The sequence below is a fragment of the Panthera pardus genome, unplaced genomic scaffold (assembly GCF_024362965.1).
Source record: "Panthera pardus isolate Hobbes unplaced genomic scaffold, ASM2436296v1 HiC_scaffold_12, whole genome shotgun sequence".
NCBI lineage: Eukaryota > Metazoa > Chordata > Mammalia > Carnivora > Felidae > Panthera > Panthera pardus.
Genome location: NW_026526677.1, coordinates 100275136 through 100303037, shown reverse-complemented (window position 1 = coordinate 100303037; position 27902 = coordinate 100275136). Strand labels below are relative to the sequence as shown.

General features: G+C 40.6%; 1 protein-coding gene and 1 non-coding gene across 10 annotated transcripts in view; one reads left to right on the top strand and one right to left on the bottom strand.

Annotated features, from left to right (window-relative positions):
* The window catches only part of SIK3 (SIK family kinase 3), a 241093-nt gene that overhangs the window by 198802 nt on the left and 14389 nt on the right, over positions 1-27902 (bottom strand). The window lies entirely within an intron of this gene.
* Positions 9609-9713, top strand: LOC128776290 (U6 spliceosomal RNA). The gene has a single exon (XR_008421373.1). It is a non-coding gene; the product is annotated as a U6 spliceosomal RNA (small nuclear RNA).

The window sequence follows — 27902 nt, the reverse complement described above, 5'->3', positions numbered from 1 at the left end:
AAGGCCAGTTCATAAAGGCAGATAAAATCGGTCTTCTGATACCATATGGCCATACCCTTTTCCTTTTAAGGATCAGACACCATACTACTCAGCTTGATCACCCACCTAATTTGTTTTACAGACCTGAGTCCAAATGATTCCTGACCACTTCCACAAATCCAATCCAGCCTTAAAAAAAAAAAGGAACGAACAAACATGGGTTTTTTTTCCTTACCACTGAAAATATTACTCAAAATGGAATTTTAAAATGTTTCTTATAGTACAATTACACAAGATATCATCACTGGGGTAAGCTGAGGGAAAGGAACACAGAACACCATGTACTGTTCCACAATTTCCCGTGAGTCTGTAATTATTTAAAAATAAAAAGTTTTTAAAATACAGATCTGAAAAGAGAGGCAAGATTTCAAAAGGAACATGGAAGGGAATGGAACACAATGGAAACTACTCCAAACAGGATAAGAGAAGAAAACGCAATTCATATTACAGGAATCACCACTAGCCCAGAGAAGCCACAAAGTGCATTCTAGGGCACAGTGGAAGAGAAGGTAGAAAACGTAACAGGAGTCAGACCATAGAGCATCCTGGATGTCGAACTACAGTTTGGAACTTACCGGGTATACAACGAGGGACTCTTGGAGGATTTTTCATAATGCATGAGAAAAATAAAAGTAGGGCTTTTGCCAGATTAATATGGCAGCAGTGGAGAGGACAGACTGGAGGGAAGAGCCCAAAGGCAGAAAGATCAGTTACCGTTACAAAAGCCCAGGCATGGCAAGGTGCTAGGGGTTGGCAGTAGAACCAGACCATATGGAGCTTAATGACTTGATGCTCTGGACTTGTCCGTAAAGATTCATCTGTGGGGGCACCTGGGCGGCTCAGTCGGTTAAACGTCTGACTTCAGCTCAGGTCATGATCTCACAGTTTGGGAGTTCAAGCCCCACACTGGGCTCTCTGCTGTCAGGGCAGAGCCCACTTCAGATCCTCTGTCTCCCTCTCTCTCCGCCCCTCAGATGCTCTCACAAGCACTCTTTCTCGAAATAATGAACATTAAAAAAAAAAAAAAAGAAGACCTGGGGCACGTGGGTGGCTCAGTCGGTTAAGCATCCGACTTCAGCTCAGGTCATGATCTCGCGGTTCACGAGTTCGAGCCCCATGTCGGGCTCTGTGCTGACAGCATGGAGCCTGAAAACTGCTTCAGATTCTGTGTCTCCCTCTCTCTCTGCCCCTCCCCTGCTTGCACTCTGTCTCTGTCTCTCTCTCTCTCTCTCTCTCTCTCAAAAATAAGTAAACATTTAAGAAAAAATTTAATAAAAGATTCCATATCTGGCATTCATTGAGATCATGCTTACAATAAAAAAATCTTTCTCTGAATCACTAAAAGGGAAAAGTTTTAACATTTCATTCTTCAGCAGGTTTATAAGAATAAAGTTAAAAAGGCAGAAACAGCTCTACCCATAACCAAAAACACAAAACAAAACAAAACAAAACAAAACAAATCAGGTCCGATAGCAAGTGGACTTTCTAACCTTGGACTGTGTCCCTTTAAGCAAATGACATTAGAGGCCCTCTTCTACTTGGGGAGAAACTTCCTCCATTGACAGCACACTATCAGCTGCATTCTGCCCACTTTCAGTGGGAAGCTTCACTGTAATAGTAAATTTCTGGTTGAAGAGCCCAGTGACGTCCTATACTAACAGTTTTGTGTCTCTAATGCCATAGTTTCAGAGAGCAATCACTTCCAGAGATGTGAGGTACTGACTGCTGAAATCCAGGAGGATCCAGGGTTTTATTATCGGCTGAGCAAACAGCACAACTGATTGAGTGTTTACTGAGGGCCCGCTGCGGACTGGATACTGATGACCCAGATGATTGCAACAGTCCTGCCTTCAAAGAAGCAACAGTCTACTGGGAAACATACATAAAAAAGTCAATGTAATACAGAGCAGTTAATGCCATTACAGAGGCATGGAAGCGACGCTTTGGTGATGATGATAATAATAACAACAGCCAGTATTTATGAAGTACTTAGTATGTACAGGCCCTATTCAGAGCATTTTTCCTATATTAATTCACTATCCTCACAACAAGACTAATATCATCCATTTTTTACAGATTGGAAAACTGAAGCACAGATAGGTGAACCACTGCATCTCAGTTCTCTGCAGCCACATTATTAACCAAGCCAGTCTGGCTCCTGTAACCCAGGGATCAAACTACCCACCTCACTATACTGCTTCCTGATGAAGGACTAATTACTGTTGCCTAGAAGGGCAGTTCAGACAAGAGAGAGCAGAAGACAGTAGATGGCATCTTTGAGACCCACCACTGAAGGGCAACCAAGCATCCACCAGACGGACACGGCGTTTGGGGGAGAGGGTTGTTTATTTGCAGAAAGTGGCTGGAGAGACAGCACTCTGAGCACCAAGAACGAAGGAGGAGCCATAACAGGAGGGGCCAGGCGTAAGATTCTAGAGTATATGGTGCAAAGAATAGTCAGAAGCATAATCTTCTCCTGGAGGACGCCTGGGTTCCAGGATCAAGTGATGAGGCCATAAAAGACCGAGGTGTTATGGGCCTTGCAGGCTTTCTATCTCAGGTAAGAGGGGCCTGTCTCAGGCCTTTACCACTGAGTGGTGTGAGCAGATCTGCGTTCGATAAAGATAAATCTGGATGAGAGGTGGAAGGTGGCCCAGAGGCCAGGAGACCAATTAGGAGGTTACACAATAACTCTGTCAAGAAACGATAAGGAGTGGATGACTGTGAGCAGATGCCTCTGAAGTGGACTCAACAGTACTTGGTGACTAACTGCCTGTGGAGGATCAAGAAGAGAAGGCAAAGCGGAGGCTCTCGTTCTGAGCGAAAGGAAGACTGAATTTTAAGAGGAAGAACAATAACATGGATAATAATAGTAATAATGGCTCTAGTATTTCTTTTTGGTTCGTTTGTTTTTCAAGTAAACTCCAGCCCCGAAGTGGGGCTCGAACTCGTGACCCCAAGATCAAGAGTCTCCTGCTCTACCAAGTTAGCTAACCAGCCAGGTGAATCTCCCTAACACTTCTTAAGCTATTATCATGTACCAGCGCTGTGCTAAACATTTGTACAAGAACGAGCTCATTCAATGTGAATAAGGTACGTTCTTTCAAAAATGGAGAAACTGAGACTGGAAGAAAATAAGTGATTTATTTGAGGCCACGGTCACTAAGTACTGAAGCCAGACAAAGATTTGCACTCAGAGTTTAAAGCATCTGGAGAAGTATCCACTGGTGGACCTCTAGCAGGCCACCGAATGTGTGGACTTGAGGAAAGGGGGAGGGCTAGAGGTAGAGTTACAATGGCAACACGACTACACTACTGTCATTACTCCTATTGCTATTATTTATTAAGCCCTTGCTGTAAATGAGACACTGTTGGATGTTTTACATACATGGTTTCATCTAATCCACATAATCCTAAAGTGGGTCCCACTACTCTTGTTCTTACAGAAAAAGAAACCAAGAAATGAAATAAACCGTTCAGGTTGCTCAGACAGAAGATAATGAACTCACACTCAAATGCAGGTCTTTGTGATTCACAAGAGGGCAGAGAAGTGGGGCAGAAGCCAGGTAGGGAGGGTGTGCCAAGGACTGAATTCAGAATACAATCCCTTACAAACCAGGCAGAGGAGCAGAGTAGGAAAGGGGTTTAAGAAGTAATAGTTTGCCAGGGGCGCCTGGGTTAGGTAAGTGTTCAACTCTCCACTCTGGCTCGGGTCACGATCTCACAGTTCATGAGTTCGAGGCCCGCGCCCAGCTCTGTGCCGACAGCGGGGAGCCTCCTTGTGATTGTCTCCCTCTCCGCCCCCTCCCCACCCCCAGCTCATGCCCGCGAATAAAAACACTTTTTTTTTTTAAGGGCAGTACACCAGTGAAGAAAAAGCAAACACAGAAAATATTCCTGTTTCAAAAACAAATAGGAAATCTTTAAGGGAATAGGGTAGTTAGTGTCAAAGGAGACACAGAACTTAGAAGTCGAGTTTAAGTTAGGTTATAGAATTAGCAACAAGGCACTGAAAACCCTTCCCAGAGCAGTTAAGGGAAAGCTCTGGGCCGGTCCCTAAGCTTGCAGTAGGCACAGAAGAAAAAGAGATGACGTAGAAGCTTAGTGGTAAAAGAGAGGTTCTGATAATAAAAGTAATAATGCCTCTAATATTTCTTAAGCTATTATTACATAGCAGCGCTATGCTAAATACTTTTACAAGAATGATCTCATTTAATGGTAATAAGATCAGTCAACTTTTTCTCTAGGCCTGTGGGTCACACACTGTCCCCTATTTTCTTTTTTTTTTTTTTAACTACGCTTTAAAAACATAATAAGCGTGTTAGCTGAGTTACACAGAAAACGGGCCGCAGGACAGGCTTGAGCAGCTGGCAGTAGTTTCCTGACTCCTTCTCAGGGGGTGGTGGTTAGCAGCAAAGACTCTGCAGTCAGACTGACCGCATCATTATCCAGCCCTCACTCTCCGGGTGACCTCGGGCAAGTCCCTTAGCTTCTCTGTGTCTCAGTGTCCTTACCTGTAAAATGGGGATAACCACAGGAGCTATGTCTGAGGGTGTCACAAGGAGAAGTAAATCCAAATCAAGCACTCCGTTGCTAAGAAAAGTCTTATTGATGTGAAGGACTTGCCAGAGGATGGGCAGACAGGAGAGAGCCAAAAGAGAAGGGGGGTATCAAATGGAAAAGGACTAATTAATTTTGTTCAAGCCCCACAGAAGAAGCGGAGGGACAGGATCAGGACACTACAGGTGAGCGCACAGAGAACAGGCTCCGTATCCTAACCGCAGCTGAAAGGATAAACTGGTTCAGGGAACAGCCTGCCAACTGTCACGTGCGCACGTCTTCGGATCCCTTCTCTTCTCCTTTTCTAAAACTTGGCTGTGCATATAATATCCGCCCGAGCAAGGATGAAGCTATGAATGCAAGTGTTCCCCTACAGCAGTGCTGGTAAAAGGAAAAAATGAAGTAACAGTCCGTCGGTGGCCAAAAGGTGCACATCTGCATACCTGTGACCTGTCGGATGTGGTCATTTGGAAGAAAGAGATAAATATGCTGATGTAGAAAGGTTTCTCTAGTTTCCTAAATTTTCTTCTTTTATTTTCAGATCATTGGAGAGTCGCCTGCAAGCATAAAAAGGAATACAGAGAGATCCCACGTACCCTTGCCCTGGTTGCCCTCAATGGTGACTGCTTGCAAAACTACGGTTCAATACTGCAAGTTAATTTTTAATATAAAAACAAACATAGACTAATGTGCATATTACACGCACTCCCTTTTGTGTATTTTAAGTGACCATACAGTTTGTGCATGTTCAAGAAAAGATTATCATTTCACCACCTCTGGAAAGTGAGAAAGGTGCGAGAGGGAAAAAAGGCAGCACACTTTATGGACATTTACAATCGTTCTTAATTGCAAAGTGCAAATATTACTTTCAGGACACAGGAAGTAAACAGGTGGCGGGATTCAATTTTGAAATAAGTGGGAGCACCTATTCTCTCGATCCAGAGGGTTTGGTGCGTGGAAGGAGAAGGGACGAAAGAAAACTGAAGACGCTCGCACCAAAGCCTCTATTTACTCAAGTCAGCAGAAAGGGGGATTCGTTCTGTCACAGACTACTCACTGCTGGGCTCTGTTCTAGGCACTGGAAAATCAAAATTTAACCAGACAGGGGCAGTCTCTGAACTCAGGAACTGAGAGGCCACTGAGAAAGGTGGACATTAACCAAAATGACACAATCATAATAATCATTACAGTACAGCACAGTTTAGAACAAGGGCTCCGAGGCCTGACTGCCTGTGTGCAAATCCCAGCTCCACTGCCAAACAGTCACGTGACTTTGGACAAGTGACGTAACGCTCTGCACTTCAGTTTCCTCACCTATAAAATGGGGACAATTATAGGTCCTATTTATTTACCCATCTAACCCATAGGGTTGCTATGAAGACTTAAAAAAAAAAAGTCTGTATACATAAAGTGCCTAAAACAGTTCCCGGCACACAATAAACATCATGTGTTTGCTATTATCATTGTGGTTAGTCTCATCACTATTATTATTTCAGGGGGAGTCCATGCCTATCTTCAGGCAAATGGAAGGTCAGGAAAAGCTTCCTTGAGGAAGCGACATATAAATGAATTTCCAAAGATGAATAGGAGTGAAACAGCACACGAGAAAAACTCTCTGGCACAGGGGAAAACATACACAAAGACCCTATGCTAAGAAGGAGTCTGGCACGTGAAGAATTTGACAAAAGGCCAATGAAGCTGGGAGCTGGGGCTCAGAGAGGAGAGAGGAGAGAGGTGAGAGGCTGGACAACCAGAAAGGGCATGTTAAACTTAGGAATTTTATCTTTATCTGAATAACAGAAGGTATTATAAAAGAAATTTGTTGGTTTTTCTTTTCTTCTCTTTTCTTTTTTCTTTTAAGATCACTTTACTGGACTATGGAGTCGTCTGTGATAGAGGGAGGTAAACATGAGCTTACCAAAAATGGGTAAAGATTTAGAAAGAACAGTCATTCTGGTGAAAGAGAAAAGAAATCAACTACAGACAAGAAGACTACTAAAGAGAATCACAAACACAGATGAGGGTAGAAGTCATGAATTAGCAATAGAACAAATAAACACGATTCAATCATTTCTTCAGGCCCTAAAGCAGGAACCCAGAAAACGGGCAGTATTGTTAATCCACAGCTGGAGATGTGTGTGGCAGATGGGAGAGGAGAACAAAGGTGCAGGACTGAGGATACTTCTGACTCACTGAAAGTGACCAACTGTGTCCACGTGAACAAAAGGGATGCCAGGAAGAATGTCACGAATTTGGAGACCGGCAGGATTTAAGGGGCTGGAGGCCTCAGTGAAATCAGAGAATCGAGTTTAGCAAACGGCAGAACTAAAAAGACAGGAAATTGTGTCCAGAGAGCAAAATTTCCAAATATGTGATTTCAGAGGTGGAAGTCTGACCTGCTGCAGGAATAGATTGCTACAGACAAGCAGAGGAACAGATAGCCACAAACATCAAGCCAGAACGAGATTAGAATGTTGGACAAGCAATCAACATAAACATCAAAGAGACAAGAGATCATGGAAGGAGTAAAAGTAAACTACTTACAAAGATTAGGAATTAAATATCCAGTTACGTTTTTAAATACAATGCCATAAGGAATGTATTTTTAAGTATCCACAATAAAACAGGGATGCCTTGCTAATAACAAAGCTTCATCTATTCATTTAGCCAGAAAATTTTCAAAGATTCCCCGAAAACCATTCCCGAAAAAAAGCTCTCAGAAAGACAAAAAGGGAAGGAAACTTTCTCAACTTGATGACTATGTGTCACAACTCAAGGGCAAGCATCATCAATAATGGTAAAAACTAAAGACATACACAACCCAAAACCTGGGAGAAAATCTTTACGAAACATCCATCTGACTTAAGGACAGGTATCCACAATACACTAAGAACTCTTAGAATGCAACAACAAAAAAACAAACAACGGAAGGCAATTAAAAAATGGGCAAAAGATCTGAACCTCACCAAAGAAGATACACACAAATAGCAAATGAGCATATGAAAAGATGCCCACCTCTTCTGTCACTGGGGAACTGCAAATTAAAAAAATGAAATACGGGTATATCCCTATTAGCACGGCAAAAATCCAAAACAATGAAAACACCGAACGCTGGCAAGGACGTACGGCAACAGGAACTCTCATTCATCGCTGGTGAGAATGCAAAACCGTACAACCACTTTGGAAAACCACTTTGGTGGTTTCTTACACAACTAAGCATCTACTCTTACCATATGATCCAATAATCACGCTCTTTATATTTACCCGAATGAGTTGAAAACCCAGGTCTACAGGAAAGCCCACACGTGAATGTTCAGAGTAGCTTTATTTACATTTGCCAAAACTTGGAAGCAACCAAGACGTCCTCCAGTAGGTAAATGGATAAACTAGGGTACATCCAGATAATAGGATAATATCCAGTGATAAAAAGGACAGAACTACCAAGTCTGCATTTTTTTTGACATCTTCTTTTTTTCAGTTTTTATTGAAGTTCCAGTCAACATACAGTGTAATATTCATTTCAGGCGTACACCATAGTGATCCAACAATCGCAGACAAGACCCAGGACGCATCATGACAGCACACTCCTTAATCCCCACCACTATTTCACCCATCCCGCCCACCCACCTCCCTTCCAGTAACCAGCAATCTGTTCTCTATAGTTAAAAGTCTGTTTCTTGCTTTGCCACCCTCCCTCTTTCTTCTTCCCCTTTGTTTGTTTGTTTTGCTTCTTAAATTCCACATGAGTAAAATCGTATGGTAGTTGTCTTTCTCTGATTTATTTCACTTAGCATCATACTCTCTAGCTCCATCCATGTCATTGCAAATGGTAAGATGTCATTCTTTTTTTATGCCCGAGTAATATTCCATTGTGTGTGTGTGTGTGTGTGTGTGTGTGTGACCATCTGTGCACGTGTGTGTGCCACATCTTCTTTATCCATTTATCAGTCAATGGACACTTGGGCTGTTTGCATAATTTGACTATTGTAGATAATGCTGCAATAAACATCAGGGTGCATGTATCCCTTTGAATTGATATTCTTCGGTAAACACCTAGTAGCACAATTGCTTAAATATGCATTTTAATAAGATCCCTCAGGTAACTTCTATGCATATAAAATTGAGAAGCACTATATTAGGTGGTATTATTATCATCATAACTATTCTTCAACGTTGTCACTAAAAAAAGAGCATAAACATTGGGAGAGTTCAAATTATTATTCGCTGATGATTATGGTTAGTCTACCTTTAAGAAGAGAGGGAGAATCAACTGTAAAAGGAAATTTTGAAACATTCTCTAAAGTGACAGTAATTAAAACGTGCAGTACACATACACGGATAAGTACTCTTTATCAAGAATATATGTTGAGAGGTGTCTGGTTAGCTCAGTCAGTGGAGCATGTGACTCTTGATCTCAGGGATGTGAGTTCAAGCCCCATGTCTGGTATAGCGATTACTTGCAAATAAAATCTTTTTAAATAAATTAAATAAATAAGAAAGGGTATATGTTAACAAGAGAATTTCAAATAAGTATATAAGTAACAAATTATTAGGACAACTGGCTACCAATATTTTTTTTGAAAATCCAGATCCTTATCTCACATTATACTGAAAATATATTCCAAGTGGATTAAAAACCTAAATATTAAAAATAAATTTACAAAGCACTAAGAGAAAATATGGGATATATTTTTTAAGTTTATTTATTTTGAGAGAGACAGAGAGAGAGTGCAAGTGGGGGAGGAGCAGAGAGAGGGGGACAGAGGGCCTAAGGCAGGCTCTACGCTGGGAGCAGACAGCCCGATACGGGGCTCAAACTCACAAACCATGAGATCATGACCTGAGCTGAAAGCAGACTCTTAACTGACTGAGCCACCCAGGAGCCCCTAGAGTATTTTTAATGTTCAAATAGGATACCATAAAACTCCTAAGTATACCTCTCCTGAGGATACTATAAAACCCAGAAGTCATACTGAAACTACAGTTTAAAAAAAAAACAAAACCTTTTAGTGCTCACCTCGGCAGCACATATACCAAAACTGAAACAATTCGGAGGATGAGCACGGCCCCTGCATGGGGGTGACACACAAATTCATGAAGCAATCTGCATTTTTTATAAAGACAGGTAATAATAAATAAATCTTTTAAATAACAAGAAAAAGCACAAAAGTTAAAAGTTAAGACAAATGCTATGAAAGAAAATACTGAGCAAAGCATTAATAACCTTATAGGACTTTTTTCTTTTTCTTTTTGTGTTTTGAGAGAGAGTGAGTGGTGAGGGGCAGAGGGAGAGAGAGGGAGAGAAAATCTTCAGCAGGCTCCAAGCTCAGCAAGAGCCCTACTCAGAGCTCGATCCCATGACCCTGGAATCGTGATCTGAGCCGAAATCGAGCGCTGGATGCTCAAACAACTGAGCCACCCACGTGCTCCACCTTATGACTTTTCAAAGGTCTGACGCATGAAGAAGAAAATAAATAATAATCTTTCAAAAAAAACTAAGAGAGGGGCGTCTGTGGGGCTCGATCCGTTAACCATCTGTCTGACTCTTGATTTTGGCTCAGGCCATGATCTCACGATTCACGGGATCGAGCCCCACATCGACAACGCAGAGCCTGCTTGGGATTGCCTCTCTCCCATGCTCTCTTACCCTCCCCAGCCCCTCAAAAAATAAACATTAAAAAGAAAAAGCTAACAGAAAACTGGAGGTGGGGAAATAAAATAGATTTTATAGACTCATATGTAAAAAGACTAAATTACAAAAGCTGCAATAGCACAAAATAAAATAAATCCCTAAAGGGGTGCCTGTGGCTCAGTCTGTTGAGTGCCCACTCTCGATTTCGGCTCAGGTCATGATCCCAGGGTTGTGGGATCGAGCTTCATGTTGGGCTCTGGGCTGAGTGTGGAACCTGCCTGGGACTCTCTCTTTCCCTCTGCCCCTCTCTTGTGCACTCTCTCTCTCATTCACTCAATCAATCGATCAGTCAATCAATATGCTTTAAAAATAAATAAAATAAACCCCTAAAATCTACCTATAAATATGTGCATGTGCACAGCCAAAGATACAAAACATATGCTAAACTGATCCTAGTGCTTATCTCTAGAGTGTAAAATCAGGAATGGAAAAAGCACTTTGCTTTTTTCTTTATAAACTGCTATAAACTGCACTCCAAACAAAGAACCTGCTCTTTTTTAAACTTACCTTCGTTCAATTATGAAAGGAAAAAGTAGTGAGTGATAGTCTTAGCTTAAAAGGCCAATATTTTCATAGGAATCACAAGCTTCCTGGTTTTCTCAATAAGTACTTAACTCCCTAAGCTTGTAACATTTGGAAAATATATTTTTGTTATCAAACGTTTCCTAAGAATCCTTGAAGTAAAACTATGCCAACTTCTCCTCCCCAAATGGACCACAATGTTCAATTTCCAGTGGCCCTCTGTTCAAAGCTACGTCCAACCTAATTTCAAAAGCAAAGTGTCTAAACCGGGCAAGAAATTTAGCAACGTAACACAGAATATCGAAATGGAAACCACATGTCCAAAATACGCCTAATAGTAACAGACAGCAACTGTTTAAGGGTAACTGCAAGTAACTCCATATTCGCTTCAGTTTCAATTCTGAATCATTTCTCGGTCACCAAACTAGGAAAAAAAAAAAAAAATTGAGCCATTTGTCATCTCTGACTAAACACAGGCTTCAGCCCTCAAATCACTAAGGGTAGAGAAGTAAATGCCCTTGAGAAGACGGCCAGTGGAAGGGTTTTTCCAGAAAAAGTGGTTCACGTACACAGCAGGAAAATCTTGTACTGTAGGGACTCGGTTACCACCTTAATTCCCTCAACCAATTTGAAACTACTGGAAGTAAATGACTAAGAAGTAAAACATATGAGAAAAGATGAAAAAAACATTCCTACATATCGAAAGCACATGAAGTGGTTCAAGTTTGCTTTTTAGTTGCCTTTGTTAAAGTTAGAATATTAAATTATTTCACTCTGGATGAATCAGAAACTAGCTTCACTGGTTTCTTACAACGTATTTAAAATTTTCAGCTGCTATAATGAACCACGACTCAGAGGGTTTGGGGGGTTTTTTGTTTGTTTTTACTACTTATACTTAACAAAATGTATTATATGTGGGTCTCCCCAGTACTATTCTTCACATCACTGGACATGAATTTATTAAAGTCATAGAGTAAAACTGCCCGTCCTTGGAACAGAACACACTCTCCTTTCCCTAAAACTGTCACTCAAACACGTTTAAGCTAAAACCATCAGTAGCCATATCTCAGAAGATCTGAATGTAACTACAATGAAACCATAAGCGAGTGAGGGTGGCATTCCCCCACAAAGGCAAGAAGAGATTCATTATCTCCCACCACACAGGTAGCAGGCAAGGTCTCTCAGTTTCTAGAGCACCCCACTACTCAGGGCAGCATCACTGCTCAATCGAAATTCAGCTGTCCAGATACTTGCAACCAAAACAAACTGCGGCATCTAGTTTCTTTTTTTCAAAAGGTAAACGATCCCTCTGGCCTGATTTACTAATAAAGATGTGAGTAAAGAGAAATGACCAGGAGGCACCTGGGGGGCTCAATCAGTTAAGCGTCTGACTCTTGGTTTCGGCTCAGGTCGTGATCTCACGGTTTGTGAGTTCGAGCCCCACATTTGGGCTCTGTGCTGACAGCACGGAGCCTGCTTGGAATTCTCTGTCTCTCTCTGCCCCATTTTCTCTCCCTCTCTCTCTCTCTCTCTTCCTCTCTCAAAATAAATAAAGTTTAAAAAAAAAAAAAAAAGCAAGCAAGAAAGAAATATTCAGGAGGACAGCATACCCAGATCTTAAATTCTTAAGGTTCTTAAGATTCCTCACCTTTTAAGAGAAAGGCCTTGTCAGTAATGTTAGAAATTGCACACTCAGTGTCTTGTATTCAGTCAAAACAAAAACAAAAACAAAAACACCTCTTCAGGTGCACTGATACCTTTGCCAGTGAGCATGGTAACACGAAGGTCCAGGAAAAGTGTGCGATAAGAGTGCAGCATTAAGGATTCACGGAAAGAGGGGCGCCTGGGTGGCTCAGTCGGTTGAGCTTCCGACGTTGGCTCAGGTCCTGGTCTCGTGGCTACTGAGTTTGCGTCCTGCGTCAGGCTCTGTGCTGACAGCTCGGAGCCTGAAGCCTGCTTCGGATTCTGTCTCCCTCTCTCTCTGCCCCTCCCCTGCTCATACTCTGTCTCAAACATAAATAAACGTTAAAAAAATTTTTTTTTAATTCACAGAGAAACAGGTCAAGAGAAAGACTCAAAACTAAGGTCAAAGTCCTTTATTATTTTTAATGTTGAAATCACCTCTGCACTGAGACGCAACCTTCCTCTTGTAATTTGTCAGTAACTACCAAAAACATTTTTTAAACAGCTCCGAGGGCTTGTTTTATCCAATTTATAACACACTTCATTATCATCAGAGAGAGACCAAAAATCATAGACCCCAATGCCTTTGTAATTATCTCTTGAAGTATTTTAAATGGAAACAGCATACTATTTATTGTGTCCTGATCTTAACTTCTTTTTCTTCACTCTTGAAGAAATTTAGCTACAAGGTATTTTACCCTCAGTAGTAGTTCAGTATTTAACAATAGCTTACATTTCTTTTTACTGATAAACACTGTCACAAATTAGGATTAACAATATGATTGAGGAAGTTCTCACAATGAACTTTATGATCATTAGCTACAACCCACATTTTCTACCAACAACAGCCCCTTCAGAAAAAAAGGTCACCTTAAAATAGAACTTAAGTTCTTTCCACAGAAAAGGATGGGTAATTAGTAACTAAACAGCTTACAAATTGAGTTCCTTGGAAGCACTCAAACTATTATGAAGTAACGTATCTGAACTGCATTTGACTTTTAATGGCTAGAAATCTTGTTCTAGAGAAAATTCAAAAATCGATCCCACAGAAAATAATTTGTCTCTAGTGATTATTACCTGACATAAAAATGAAATATGGTTTGACTTCTTGCCTTGCTCTGACAAATGACTTTATTACTTTAAAAAATGAAAAGATAGGATAAGGACTAAATTCCAAAAACACAATTCATAAAAGAACAAATGGATCAACTGGAATTCAAAATAAAAACTCTTGCTTTTAAAAGACACTGTTGGGGTGCCTGGGTGGCTCTGTCAGTTGACTGCGAAGCCCACATTGGGCTTGTGGCTGTCAGCATAGAGCCCACTTTGGACCCTCTGTCCCCCTCTCTCTCTGCCCCTCCCCTACTCACACTCTCTCACTCTCAAAAATAAATAAAGCATTTCAGAAATAAATACAAGACACTGTTGAGGGGATGGAAAGATAAGCCACAGAATGGAAGAAAATCTTTGCAAAGCATGTATCTGATAAATGATGTGTGTCCAGAACAAAGAATTCTCAAAACTCAACATTAAAAAAACAAACAACCCAATTTTTAAAAACAGGCAAAAGATTTGAACTAGTGGGGCACCTGTGTGGCTCAGTCAGTTAAGTGTCCGACTCTTAATTTTGGCTCAGCTCATGCTCTCGTGGTTCGTGGGTTCAAGTCCCATGTCAGGCTCTGTACTGGCAGCATGGAGCCTACTTAGGATTCTCTCTGTCCCTCTCCCTCTGCCCTTCCCGCTTGCTCGCTCGCTCTCAAAAAATAAATAAATAAGCTTAAAAAAAACAAAAGATTTGAACAAGCACTTCACCAAAGATACACAGCTGACAAGCACATGAAAAGATGTCAATATCCTTAGTCATTGGGAAAATGTAAATTTAAAGCACAAGACAGCATATACAGCTATGAGAATGGCTAACATTTTCTCATCCTAGCACTGGTGAGGATTTGGAGCAACTAGAACCCTCAGATACTGCCAGACAGAACGTAACTTACACAGCCACTTTGGAAGATAATTTGGCAGTTTCTTAAAATGCTAAACACACACCTATCATATGGTTATGGTCATATAACATGGTTATATGACCCAGTGGTCCTGCTCCAAGGTGTTTACCCAAGAGAAATGAAAACCTAAGTCTACCCAAAGTTCCACATCAAGTTTCCAGCAGCTTTATTCATAATGGCCAAAAACTAGAAACAATTCAGGTGTTCATCAACAGAAAAATACATAACCTAATCCTCTTATGCCCACACAATGTAACACTACTCAGATACACCACTCAGCAATGAAAAGTAACAAACTACCATACAGATGTACAGACAACAACAGTGAATGAATCTTTTTTTTTTTTTTTTTTTAATTTACATCGAAATTAGTTAGCATATAGTGCAACAATGATTTCGGGAGTAGAGTCCTTAATGCCCCTTACCCATTTAGCCCATCCCCCCTCCCCACTCCCTTCAGCAACCCTCAGTTTGTTCTCCATATTTATGACTCTCTTCTGTTTTGTCCCCCTCCCTGGTTTTATATTATTTTTGTTTCCCTTATGTTCATCTATTTTGTCTCTTAAAGTCCTCATATGAGTGAAGTCATAGGATTTTTATCTTTCTCTAATTTCCCTTAGCATAATACCCTCCAGTTCCATCCACGTAGTTGCAAATGGCAAGATTTCATCCTTTTTGATTGCTGAGTAATACTCCATTGTGTGTGTGTGTGTATACATACATATATATATATATATATGTATGTATACACACACCACATCTTCTTTATCCATTCATTCATCCATCGATGGACATTTGGGCTCTTTCCATCCTTTGGCTATTGTTGATAGTGCTGCTACAAACATGGGGGTGCATGTGTCCCTTCAAAACAGCACACCTGTATCCCTTGGATAAATGCTTAGTAGTGCAATTTCTGGGTCTTGGATAGTTCTATTTTTAATTTTTTGAGGAACCTCCATACTGTTTTCCAGGGTGGCTGCACCAGCTTGCATTCCCACCACCAGTGCAAAAGAGATCCTCTTTCTCCGCGTCCTCGCCAACATCTGTTGTTGCCTGAGTTGTTAATGTTAGCCATTCTGACAGGTGTGAGGTGATATCTCATTGTGGTTTTGATTTGTATTTCCCTGATGATGAGTGATGCGGAGCATTTTTTCATGTGTCGGTTGGCCATCTGGATGTCTTCTTTGGAGAAGTGTCTATTCATGTCTTTTGCCCATTTCTTCACTGGATTATTTGGTTTTTGGGTGTTGAGTTTGATAAGTTCTTTATATATTTTGGATACTAACCCTTTATCTAATATGTGCAGTGAATGAATCTTAAACACAGGATGCTGATATGTCCTGGTTAAAGTCACTTACATGAAATTCCAGAATAGGCAAAGACAACCTATGCTGACAGCAAATTAGGGGTTTTCTGGGGTTAGAGGAGGTGGGAATGAATGCAAAGGGCACTAAAAGAACTTTTGGGGATAACGGAGAACTTCTACATGTTGATGGTGTGGTCATTACATGGCTGGCCAAAGGCAAACTGAATACTTAAAATGGTTCAATTCCCTTGTATGCAAATTATGTCTTAACCAAGTTGATTACAAATATTAAAACATTATTTCGGGGGGAAAAATCCGTGAAATACACTGTTTCTTAAGATGTTTATAGTACCTTCTGGTAGATTAGTTTCAAATCTTTGATACTCTTACAAAGAATCTCAAAAAAGGCTGGGATTATTATCCCATTTTATAAACTACAGGGTGGAGGGGAAGCAGGCTATACAGTAGAAGCAATTAGAAGCATGAGTTCAGAGCAGAACATTACACAGAGCAGATTTATCAATGGCAATCAAACTACCACCTGACAAACTGGCAGGATGGGATAAATGAAGTGCTGGGTCTTGATCTGCTGGAAAAAACTGGCTGAACCACATAAAAAAATAAAGAGCCAAAAAATATATAAATTCCCAGGAAGAAGGTAGTTAAGAAAAGGCAGGAAATGCCTAAAGTCAACATTACCTATATGTACCACACATCTCAAATTAAAAAATTTCTAACATGACTGGCTTTAGTCATATGGAAAACAATTACTTTAATACAAGTAAAGCACACAGAAGGAGCTCAGAACCCAATATATCAGATCTGAACCCAGATCTGTTGTTGACTCACTCACACTTTATGAAGGTCACTAACTCTGAGGGCCTCAATGTCCCTCCCTTTTTAAAAATAAAAATATTAATTCTGGTCCCTGAATGGCCCTTTGGGGCACTACAAAAATAGAGAACTTTTGTGAAAAAGAATTTTTAAATTATACAGTCAAGTTATATTCTCTGTGCAAAAGCATGTGACTTAGAATACACTACATTATCATCAAATCAAATAATTTTAACCTTAAGAGTTAAAAATGGCTCCCCAGCCCACAAATGGCTCCAAATAGCCTATAAGACCAAGTCCATATGCCTCAGCTAAAAAATCATGTCCTTTATGAACCCACCCCATCCCATTTATCTAAAATATACCAAGCCAGGGGTGCCTGGCTGCCTCAGTCAGTAGAACATGTGACTCTTGATCTTGGGGTTGTAAGTTCGAGCCCCACATTGGGTGTAGAAATTTATTTAAAAAATAAAAATAACGGTGCCTGGGTGCTCAGTCGGTTAAGCATATGACTTCAGCTCTGGTCGTGATCTCGTGGTTCGTGGGTTCAAGCCCCACATCGGGCCCTGTGCTGACAGCTCAGAGCCTGGAGCCCATTTCGGATTCTTTGTCTCCCTCTCTCTCTGTCTCTCCCCAGCTTGTTCTCTCGCTCTCTCTCTCTCTCTCTCTCTCTCAAAAATAAATAAATAAACTTAAAAAAAAATAAATAAATAATATAATAAAATAAAATAAGGGACACCTGGCTGGCTCAGTCACAAAAGCATGTGACTCTTGATCTCAAGGTTATGAGATCCCACAATGGGAGTAGACATTGCTTAAAGAAATAAATATTTTTCAAATTAATTAATTAATTAATTAAATATACCAATCCAAATTCATCTACTCTCCCCAAACATAATATGTTCCTTCCTTGGACACGCTGCCTCCATACTCCTGGAGGCAATCCAACTCTTACACTTTGTTTAAAGGTGATCCCAAAGTCCAGTGGCCTAATACAAACTTTGCTCGTCCTTTAAAAAAAAAAAAAAAATTGCTTATCCTTAATCCAGTGTTCGTTTCCATGCTCTGAATTTCCAGTGCCCACTCAGCACTATAAAATACAGCATTCGATTTTACTCCACATTTTCCTATTCTCTAATTAGATTTTGCTTTTGGAGCCTTATATGTATCTTCCCCTATAAAAAGCGATGAGCCTCATGGACAGAATGGCCTCTGTCGTAACACACCACACTTGCCGCTCTCTCAGTGGTGCTGCATTACAGACGGGCTCACATGTGAGAGGGCAGAAATCTGCACTGCACCCCATTTGGGCAGCACTGGCAGGAATCTGGGGAGTCCAGCTGGAAGAAGGCAGAGGGGTGTGTCTGATGCTTCTACCTCTAAATTGCTAGGTGTTTTGGTTTTTTGTGGAGTTCTTTTTTCTTTGTTTTTATTATGGAAACTCTTAAGTAGAGAGAAACAGGATAATGATCCTGCTGGACCCATCAGCTAGCCACAACAATTATAAATAAAAGGCCACTGGAATCTAGACTCCTGACCACTTCTTCCTCTCCCCAGCAGACCCCAGATATTATATTATTATCTCATCCTTTTGTACTTCCATATATATTTCTAAAAGGGGAGTGTGGGGAATAAGTTTAGGAATTCCCTGAGCTTGCACCCATGGGGAGAACCATGATAAAACCACGATAATCCTCATCTCACCTGAAAAGATCATAATTCCTTGACATCAAATATCCGGTCAGTGTTCTAATCTCCCTATTGTCACGTGATTCTTGTACCAGCGGTTTGTTCAAGTCAGGAACCACGATTACTTCAAGAGTAAAAGTGTTTCCTTTTCTCCAGCTCCATGGTCCTTCAATTTAATACACTCATCTTCTTCATTTTCAGGTGTAGGCAGACGAGCATTTCCCTTTCCCAGTACCCTCTGCTCTCCCGCTCTATAAGAAAATATTCCTTCTCAAAAAAAAAAAAAAAAGAAAGAAAATATTCCTTCTCATTCCCAGCACTGAAGTGCCATTACCTCAGCGCTTTTGACACATTCAAAAAAAAGCATTTAATTCAGTGGTCCAGCCTCCTTCCTTCACAGTTACGTTGCCATATTTCACTTACTACTCAGGAAGTTTTGAGCTCTAATATCATATAAATGTAAGTTTTGTAGGCCCCCATTAAAAGATTACTTTCCATTCCTATTAATCTTTTGGAGGAGCTCAATTTTAAATTTTAAGTTACTACATGGTCAGCTTCCCATTTTAAGTGAGTTAATAGTTGGTAGGACATTTAAGCCTAACAGATTACAGGCACAGTGCTAAGAGATCAACAATAGGTTAGCTCCATTCCTTAGCCATGAATTTCATCCCTCATTAAGCACAAGGGGAACCAGACAAGAAGGTGTGCAACAATCAGCTCAAATACAAACTCTCTACTGGCAAACAATATAAATGCACACAGTGAATCAGTGGGGCCATCTTCATTCGTTTGCAGCACGATTAAGATAAACAGCAAATTTAGGCAAACAACTGGGAAGAATTAAAAAAAAAATTTTTTTTTAAAGCATAATCTTCACAATGACCTCTAATATAACTTGGGCATTCAGCAGGGCAGGGTGAATCAAAACACTTTTATCACCTGCTGACTTGGGCTCAGCATTGTAGACGACAAAAAAGAACATGACAGGCTCTGCCTTTAAGGAACTTACACTCTAGCTGGTAAGACGAGACTAAGACACTTCAGCAATTAACCCACAGTATGAGATGTCACTAAGCACTCCACTGCATGAATCAGATTTAAAGTAGTGTAGCTCACAGAAGAGTCGGGTCAGCAAGGGCTAAAGAAGTCCAAGAGGGTTACAGAAAGCTCAGAAGAGGGGCGCCTGGGTGATTCCATTGGTTAAGCGTCTGACTCTTGATTTCTGCTCAGGTCATGATCTCACGGTTCATGGGTTCGAGCCCCACGTCGGGCTCTGTGCCAACAGCTTGGAGCCTGGATGGAGCCTGCTTCAGACTCTGTGTCTCCCTCTCTCTCTGCCACTCCCCCACTAATGCTCTCTCTCTCTCTAAAATGAACAAACATTTTTTTTAAAAAAAGGGTTTTTTTAAAGAAGAAGAAAGAAGAAAGAAGAAAGAAGAAAGAAGAAAGAAGAAAGAAGAAGAAGAAGAAGAAGAAGAAGAAGAAGAAGAAGAAGAAGAAGAAGAAACCCAGAAGGCAGGGCAGGTTAGGAAGCAGTAACACCAGGACAGACTGTAAGCTCATGTGGACAGAGACCATGTCTTCCTCGTGTCCACAACTCCATCCCAAAGCCTGCTACAGTGTCTGGAACACAGGAGCCACTCAAATATTGGTAGATGATTAGAAGGACAAATAGAAGAAAGGAAAGAAGGGAGGAAACAAAGAATAGACATTCCAGAAAAAAATATTTTTTTAAATGAAAGATTAAACGTGGCAATTTCATGAAACAGGGAAGAATCACAGGATGGTGAGAAATTAAGTAAAACAGGTGGAATGAACCCAAATCACCCATGGTTTTAAAAGTCAGTCAAGAGAGATATAAAACTGATCCCATATTAAATACTAAAATGAACATATCCAGAAAGCACATTCTGTCGTGCTTCCACTTTTTAAGAACACTAGCAGTACAAATGGCCATTTTTCTTAAGATGATCACTCATCTTGGTGATGTTCTAGGACATAATCTGGAAAATGTACTAACACTTCTCCAGAGAACTAATACCACTAGCTAATGCAGATGAATGATTTCTCTCCCCAAATATTTTTACTATCTGGAAATGTGCCTGGGTTATCACTAAGGTCAGTTTCTTTGATAGTTGTGCAATCAAAAAGGCCTGAGATGCACCACGATTAAGGCAAAAGACTGGGGGCTGGGGGGGGGGGGGGAATGAGGGGGGTGACCTAGCAGAAAAGCCAGTGACTGATGCTGAAGCATAGCTTCCAGGTGATGATTTCACCAAACTGTCGACCTCCCATATTAACTAACAGTCCCCTACAATGGTGGCCGCAAGTAAATCGAAAGTATTCTCCAATATTTTGCAGGATAATGTTAAAGGTTTGAGGGGAATAAAATCTAGTTGAGTCCAAAGTTTATAAGCATTCAAAATCCGTCAAGTCAAGAAGATTCTTACTCTCTCAAACTTCGCAATAGGAGAGTTCATAATTACATTATTGTATATGGATTCCCTAGACTTTTCACCCCAAGAAGTTCTAGGTCCTGGCTACCACCAGCTGTGGTCTTCAGTGGCAGCTATATCATCTCTGTAGAGAAGGACTTCAGAAAGAGCAATGTAATGGGGGAGGGGACACTGGAGAATTTTAAAGCTACGTAATGCACGGCAAGAGCATGACTTCAATTTAAATTATGTGCTTGTTCAGAGTGAGTCTGGCCAGTCCTTAGCCTCTCCAATGGTCATTTTTCCTTGGCATTCCTTCTACTCTTTCAGCCTAAATCATCTGTAACAGCCAAGGTGTCTGGTTACATATTAACAGTTACAATGACAGTGACAGAATTCTGGTTATTTAGAATTCCATTGTTCAATTTTGGTGCCTAGTGCCACCTGGTATGGCAGAAAGAACAAAAGTCTTGGAGTCCTACTGACCTACTTAGAAATTTTAGCTCTACCACAGAAAAGATACGTGACCGTGGACAAGTTGCCTAACTGTACCTCAGTTTCCTCAACTAGCTGTAACAACAGACACTTTGCAAAGTTGTTGAGAAGTCAGCCTGTATGACATGAAGCATGAAGAACACGGAAAGTACTTAGCACATGGAAATCATGACGGGAGGCTGATAACCAGGCCTACGCTCACATTTCCAAATACTATTAACTGTATGATAATAACATAAATCATGCTGATGTTGTCCTCCATGATTCTCACTCTCTCTAGTCCAGTTGTGGGCTGACTTAAGCTGCCCTCCTGTATTTTCATCTAATCTCTGGAAGAAGACCCTCTCCCAGTACTCAGTCTTGAGGCCAAAAACGACTAACATTTACAGCCATCTCCTTGCCATTAGCATACTATCATCCCCTCCCTGACTCTAAGGTCTGGAGAAAATCCTCTGTTTTCATTATCACCTATTTCTGTTTTATGGCCTACCCCAAATGCACTCCCTTAACAGATATTGAACAATGTTTTTTCCCCAGTCTATCCTAGGGAACTCTGAAAGCCTCCAGTTTCTCAAGAACCACCATACTTCGGCTTACCTTCCTAACACACTCCAAGATGGCAGTCAACCCGTGATGTTCTGCCAGTGCCTAAACGCCTTTATGTCTCTGTCAGAGGCGGACCCAGCTCCTCTCTGCCCTGGCAAACGGGATCCTGATTTTAGAATGACAAATACATCTCCATCTCTCTCTCTTCCTCTCTCCATCTCTCTCTCTCTCTCTCTCTCTCTCTCTCTCTCTCTCTCTCAAGCTTGCTTCATCCAGGTTTATTTCGTATTATTCTCCTGCCACCGCTTCCCTACATCCCCACCGGAACATCCCCATTTTGGGTAAAGTGACAAGGTACCAATGGGAGTTCAAAGACCTTGGTTCTTCTACCGCTACCTCTGCCGCTCAAAACTGTTCAGAAGGGATATCTACTTCCTCATGGATAAAATTTTTTTTTTTTAACGTTTATTTATTTTTGAGACAGAGAGAGACAGAGCATGAACGGGGGAGGGTCAGAGAGAGGGAGACACAGAATCCGAAACAGGCTCCAGGCTCTGAGCTGTCAGCACAGAGCCCGACGCGGGGCTCGAACTCACAGACTGGGAGATCATGACCTGAGCCAAAGTCGGCTGCCCAACCGACTGAGCCACCCAGGCGTCCCTTCTTCATGGATAAAATCGTGGCCTTACCTCACAGGATTGCGTTAAAACTCAAATATGACATCTGTAAACATGTTATACAGATCTGAGATATTATTATAACTATAACAAGTTTCTACTATGACTTAAAACATTTACTTTTGAATATAAAACCCTAATATATTTCTTTAAAACCACTAATTTTGGGGGGGTTGTTTTGAGGAAGAGAGAGACAACAAGCAAATGAATGGGGGAGAGGGGGAGAGGGAGAAGAAAAGGAAGAGGGAGAGGGGGAGGGGAGGGGCAGGGGGAGGGGAGGGAGAGGGAGAGGAAGAATGAATCTCAAGCAGGCTTTACATTTACCATGGAGCCCAATGCAGGGCTCGGTCCCACAGTCCTAGGATCACCACCTGAGCTGAAATCAAGAGTTGGATGCTTAACCAATTGAGCCACCCAGGCACCCCTCAAGTATTATTTACATTAGCAAGATTCAAAAAAAAAAAAAAAACAGTCATCCACAAGGAGACCAACTTAAAAAAAAAAAAAAGATACATTCTTTCATGGGAATACCGTAAAGCATTTCTTTTTAATTAGAAAGCTCCTCATATAGTTACGTGTAACAACCCTCAAGATACAATAGTGAAAAAAGACACAGGCTAGTATGTAGAATTTACTACAATTTGTTTTTAAAGAGGGGTATAGTAAATAGAGATACACATTTACTTGTATACACATAAAATATCTCAGGATGCGTAAGACACTGATAACACCAACTGCCTATGGGAAAGGGGTCTGGATGGTTATAGGCTATGTGTGGGCAGGAAACTTTTCTGTATTTCACTCTTCTGTAGCTTTTAAACTTTTGAACCTCTAGTGCCCCGGATGGGGTTGGAAAGTCATCTCTTCACACAACTATAAACCTGAGCAATAATATGAACCATTAATGAGGGTGACAGCGCACCTGACAACTCATTTCCGGGGTCAGCCTCAACTTCACAATTACCACCACCTAACAGACTGTTCTCTTCCGCAGTCTCATTCCATCAAGTGACTAGAGTTCATTTATTCCTTCTCATCAAACTTCCTGACCTGCTTATTTTAAGTCTGTGTGCTGTGCATTTCCACACTCAAAATTATTTATAAATTCCAAAAACTTACTGTCTTTAGAGTCCTACTGCAAGCCCCCAGAAGGGACCTCTGGACCGTAACATTTCCTAACCTTCAGGGTTGGTCAGGGATCCATTCCGATGCTAGCTTTTCTGAACCAAAAACTAAATTCTATCTCTTACTTACTCCAGATCAACCACAGGATCCATGCAAACCATTAATCTGAGTCTCAACGATTAGAAGGCTATGACATAGACCATCCCCCTATTTAGAGAAGAGTAAATCATGTTAATATCTTCCAACATGGCAGAAAAGCACTCCTTCTAAACCCTGCAAAATAACTCTTCCGTGGGGTAAGAGTGACCGAGAACATTCTCCCAAACCTAAGTCTTAAATGGTATGGCCTTAAACCTGACTTGAATGGTGCCGGGATGACATAACTGGACCTAAAACACTGCTCAGAACAGCAAAAGCACTACCTCCGTGCTGCTCTCCTATGGCAAGCAGGTTATTTTTGGACCTGGCCTATGAAATAGCACTTTGTTGACTCTGAGCTTCACCCTCTGAATATTCCTTTCACATCCAACCTTGGTTTGCACTTTCTGGCACAGAGCTCCAAAACCTCAACGGAATACATAATGAAATGCCGGGTTACTTCAGCGCAAAAAGGTCAAGCCTACAAGAGCTTTCTCACTGGGAAATCTCTTCAATGAAAGCATATAGAAAATTGCTGACTCCTTTTCCCTTCTCCCTTTTTCCAACAGCTATTTGCTTTCTTTGGAGCAAATCTTCAGTCAAACACAAAAGCCAACAACCTAGCAAAGCTCAAACACAGACAGGTGTTTTGCAAGCACAGTAAATCTCAAGAGTACCTAATCAACCTGAGATAACATCTACTAACAAGCTGCTCACTGGTGTGCTGGAACAGTTAACTGCCTAAAAATCTCGCAGTTAAGACTGGCATTGAGAAAAGTCAGGAATACAACTAAAACAAAAGTAAGCCCATTTTCCACCAACAGAAACTTGCAAAAGGAAGAATTGTGTAAGTCAACTAGTCCTGCCACACAAAAACCCTTCATTCCAGGGTTATTTTCAGTGGTGTTTAATTCTAGGGTGGAGACTAAGGGTCCCAAACAAACCTACTTTATTTTTCTGCTTTCATACTTCTAGAATCCATGGTTAGGCTTATTAAGGAAAAGTCTAAACGTAACAAAACCACTATTTTATTTTTCAAAGAATATGGGTAATCACCTAAAATACACTTGTAAATTAGCAATTATTTAGAATCAAGAGTTTTGTCGAAGCGCTCTGGAATAATGTTCCAAGAGAAAAGTAAGCAAGGATTCTTTTGCAATAGGTACGCTCTGTTCCATTAGCTCCACTCCCCAGACATTAAACTTCTGTAATACTCAGAAGACCCTCATGTTGGTTCCTGCATAAGGACGACGGCACAAAAAATCCCAAGAGAATATTCTATTTCAGACTGTAAGAATGTCTAATGTTTTACAGAAAAAAGGAGAGTCACCAAAGAAACAGAAAGTGGCTCGTGAGCAGTGTTACCTGAACTTCACCCAAGTCATATGCAATGAATTGATCTAATATTGCATGCCACAGGAAAGACATGCGTCGTGCACAAGGTGAGAAAACCAAGGTCACTGAACTGAATTCTGTACACCACTTGTAAGCAATAATTTTTCCACTATCTGCCTTTGCTGTCAGCTGGGTGCCAACGCAATTTCTTGATGCCTTTTCTGCCACCTACCCTCTCCCTGTATATTCTGCATTAAAAGATTGTGAGAAAAATGTTATTTTTTTTTTTTAGAGATACCCAAGATTATAAAATGAGTTTTTAAAAAGCACTTAGGATGTCAAGTCAGAGCTAAAGATGTCATATCCTAGAAAAACTCCAATAAGTAACACCCCCAAACCAATTCTACTTTGCAGGCTGCCTCTTGGAAGAGATGGAACATTTAAATCAGTAATTTAAGTGAATGTTTTCTAAGGGCTAGCAACGGAGATTATGGTGCTTCCCAAACTGGTATATTTAAGAATATTTGAGCCTGACCTTCCAAATACGCTTTAAGTCGTATAAAGCTATAATAATTAAAGCCACCCGGTATCAAAGCAAGTAAAGACTTAAAAGAGGCTTAAAGGGGTGCCTGGGTGGCTCAGCTGGTTGGGTATCTGATTCTTGATTTCAGCTCAGATCATGATTCTCACGGTTCATGGGATCGAGCCCCGTGTCGGGGTCCATGCTGACAGTACAGAGCCTGCTTGGTGTTCTCTCTCTCCTCTCTCTGCCCTGCCCCTGCACATGCACACTCTCTCTATAAATAAGTAAAGAACTTAAAAATAAAAAATAAAAAAATAAAAGAGCTTAGAAACATAACCAGCATGTGGAGATTTTATAGATAAAGGAAAGACATCAGGAAAGAAATAATTACTCAAGAAACTGTGATGAGACAATAAGCTAGGTATCTGGAGAAAAAGGTTCATTCGTTCAGTAAATGGAAGGCCTGGCATGAGGCAGGCACTGTGCTCAACACTGAAAATAAGAACAAGGGAGGAGAAAAAAACTATACAATCATTGCCCTCAAGGAGCTTACAGTCCGGCAGGAGAAGAAAGCTATTAATAACCACAAAAATAAATGTAAAATCACAACTCCAGCAAATTCCCTGATCCCTTCTCATTCGGTTCACACCAAAATACATTCCACGTTAAGCAAAGATCTAAATTTAAAAATAAAGCCATCCTGAGAACAAACTGAGGGTTGATGGGGGGTGGGAGGGAGGGGAGGGTGGGTGATGGGTATTGAGGAGGGCACCTTTTGGGATGAGCACTGGGTGTTGTATGGAAACCAATCTGACAATAAATTTCACATATTGAAAAAAAATTAAAATTAAAAAAATAAATAAATAAAATAAAGCCATCAAAGTACTCGATGAAAAAATGGGTAAAAAAATTTTTTTCATTAGAATGAGAACGGAAACTGTATGAGAAGCCATAAAGCAAAAAAACAGGAAAACCTGACTACACACATAAATTCAAATGACAAACCCAAAAACATAATCTGTAAAATTTTAAGGGATAACTAATTTCCCTAATATTCAAAAAGCTATTGCACAATACTGAGGAAAGGCCATAAAGCCCAATAGAAAAGTAGGCAAAAGGGGCAACTAGGTGGCTCAGTCAGTGAAGCATCCAACTTCAGTTCAGGTCATGATCTCACAGATTGTGAGTTTGAGGGATGAGTTCAAGCCCCACCTCAGGCTTAAGCCTCGGGCTGCTTCAGATTCTCAGTCTCCCTCTCTCTCTCAAAAATAAATAAACATTTAAAGAAGAAAAGAAAAGTAGACAAAGGACACAAACAATTCCAATAAGAAAATACAAATGGCCAAGCAGCAAATTAAATAATTTGCTAATAAATAAGTATAAACTAAAATAATATTTTTTTACCTGTCAGATTGGCTCTCTAAAAAGGTGGCTGGTTGCCAATGTTAAAGAGAACAGAGAGAGCACTGTGGTACACTCTTGAGTGCAGTGAATTAGCTTGGCCTTTCTTGGAGGGCAGTTTGGCAACGTTTAAAACTTGAAGCATTCATACTTCGAAGCATGCATCCCTCTTCTAGTGAATTACTGTATTAAATTACTGGGAGAATGAAGAACCTAGTTTCAAAAGGAGATCCTAGCACCGTATGTATCAAAATGGAAAAGAAAACATAACTTTTGGGACCTCTACTCTAAGCTGGACCCGATAAAAATGCATTTAACATTTTTATTTTTAAAAATTAAGTCTGGGGGCACCTGGGTGGCTCAGTCGGTTAAGCGGCCGACTTCGGCTCAGGTCATGATCTCGCGGTCCGTGAGTTCGAGCCCCGCGACGGGCTCTGTGCTGACAGCTCAGAGCCTGGAGCCTGTTTCGGATTCTGTGTCTCCCTCTCTCTGACCCTCCCCTGTTCATGCTCTGTCTCTCTCTGTCTCAAAAATGAATAAAGGTTAAAAAAAAAAATTAAAAAAAAAAATTAAGTCTGAGTCTTTTGAGTATTAAATAATGCAAAGCAATAAATGAAATAGAAACACTAACATAAGCGTGCAAATATACATGTGCAGAGAGGCTAACAGATATAATTTGTAATAAAAAACAATAAAAGCTGGGAACAACATTAAATCTGTCAATAGGGTATAACTTAAATAAATTACAGTGTATCCATAAAATGGAATACTCGGCAGCCATTAAAAAGATTGAAACTAGAGCAAAATGTACTAACATGGGAGAAGATCAGAGATATATTATTCAAATTAAAAAATAAGTAACAAACTGGATGTGTGGTATGATCCCTTTTTAATAA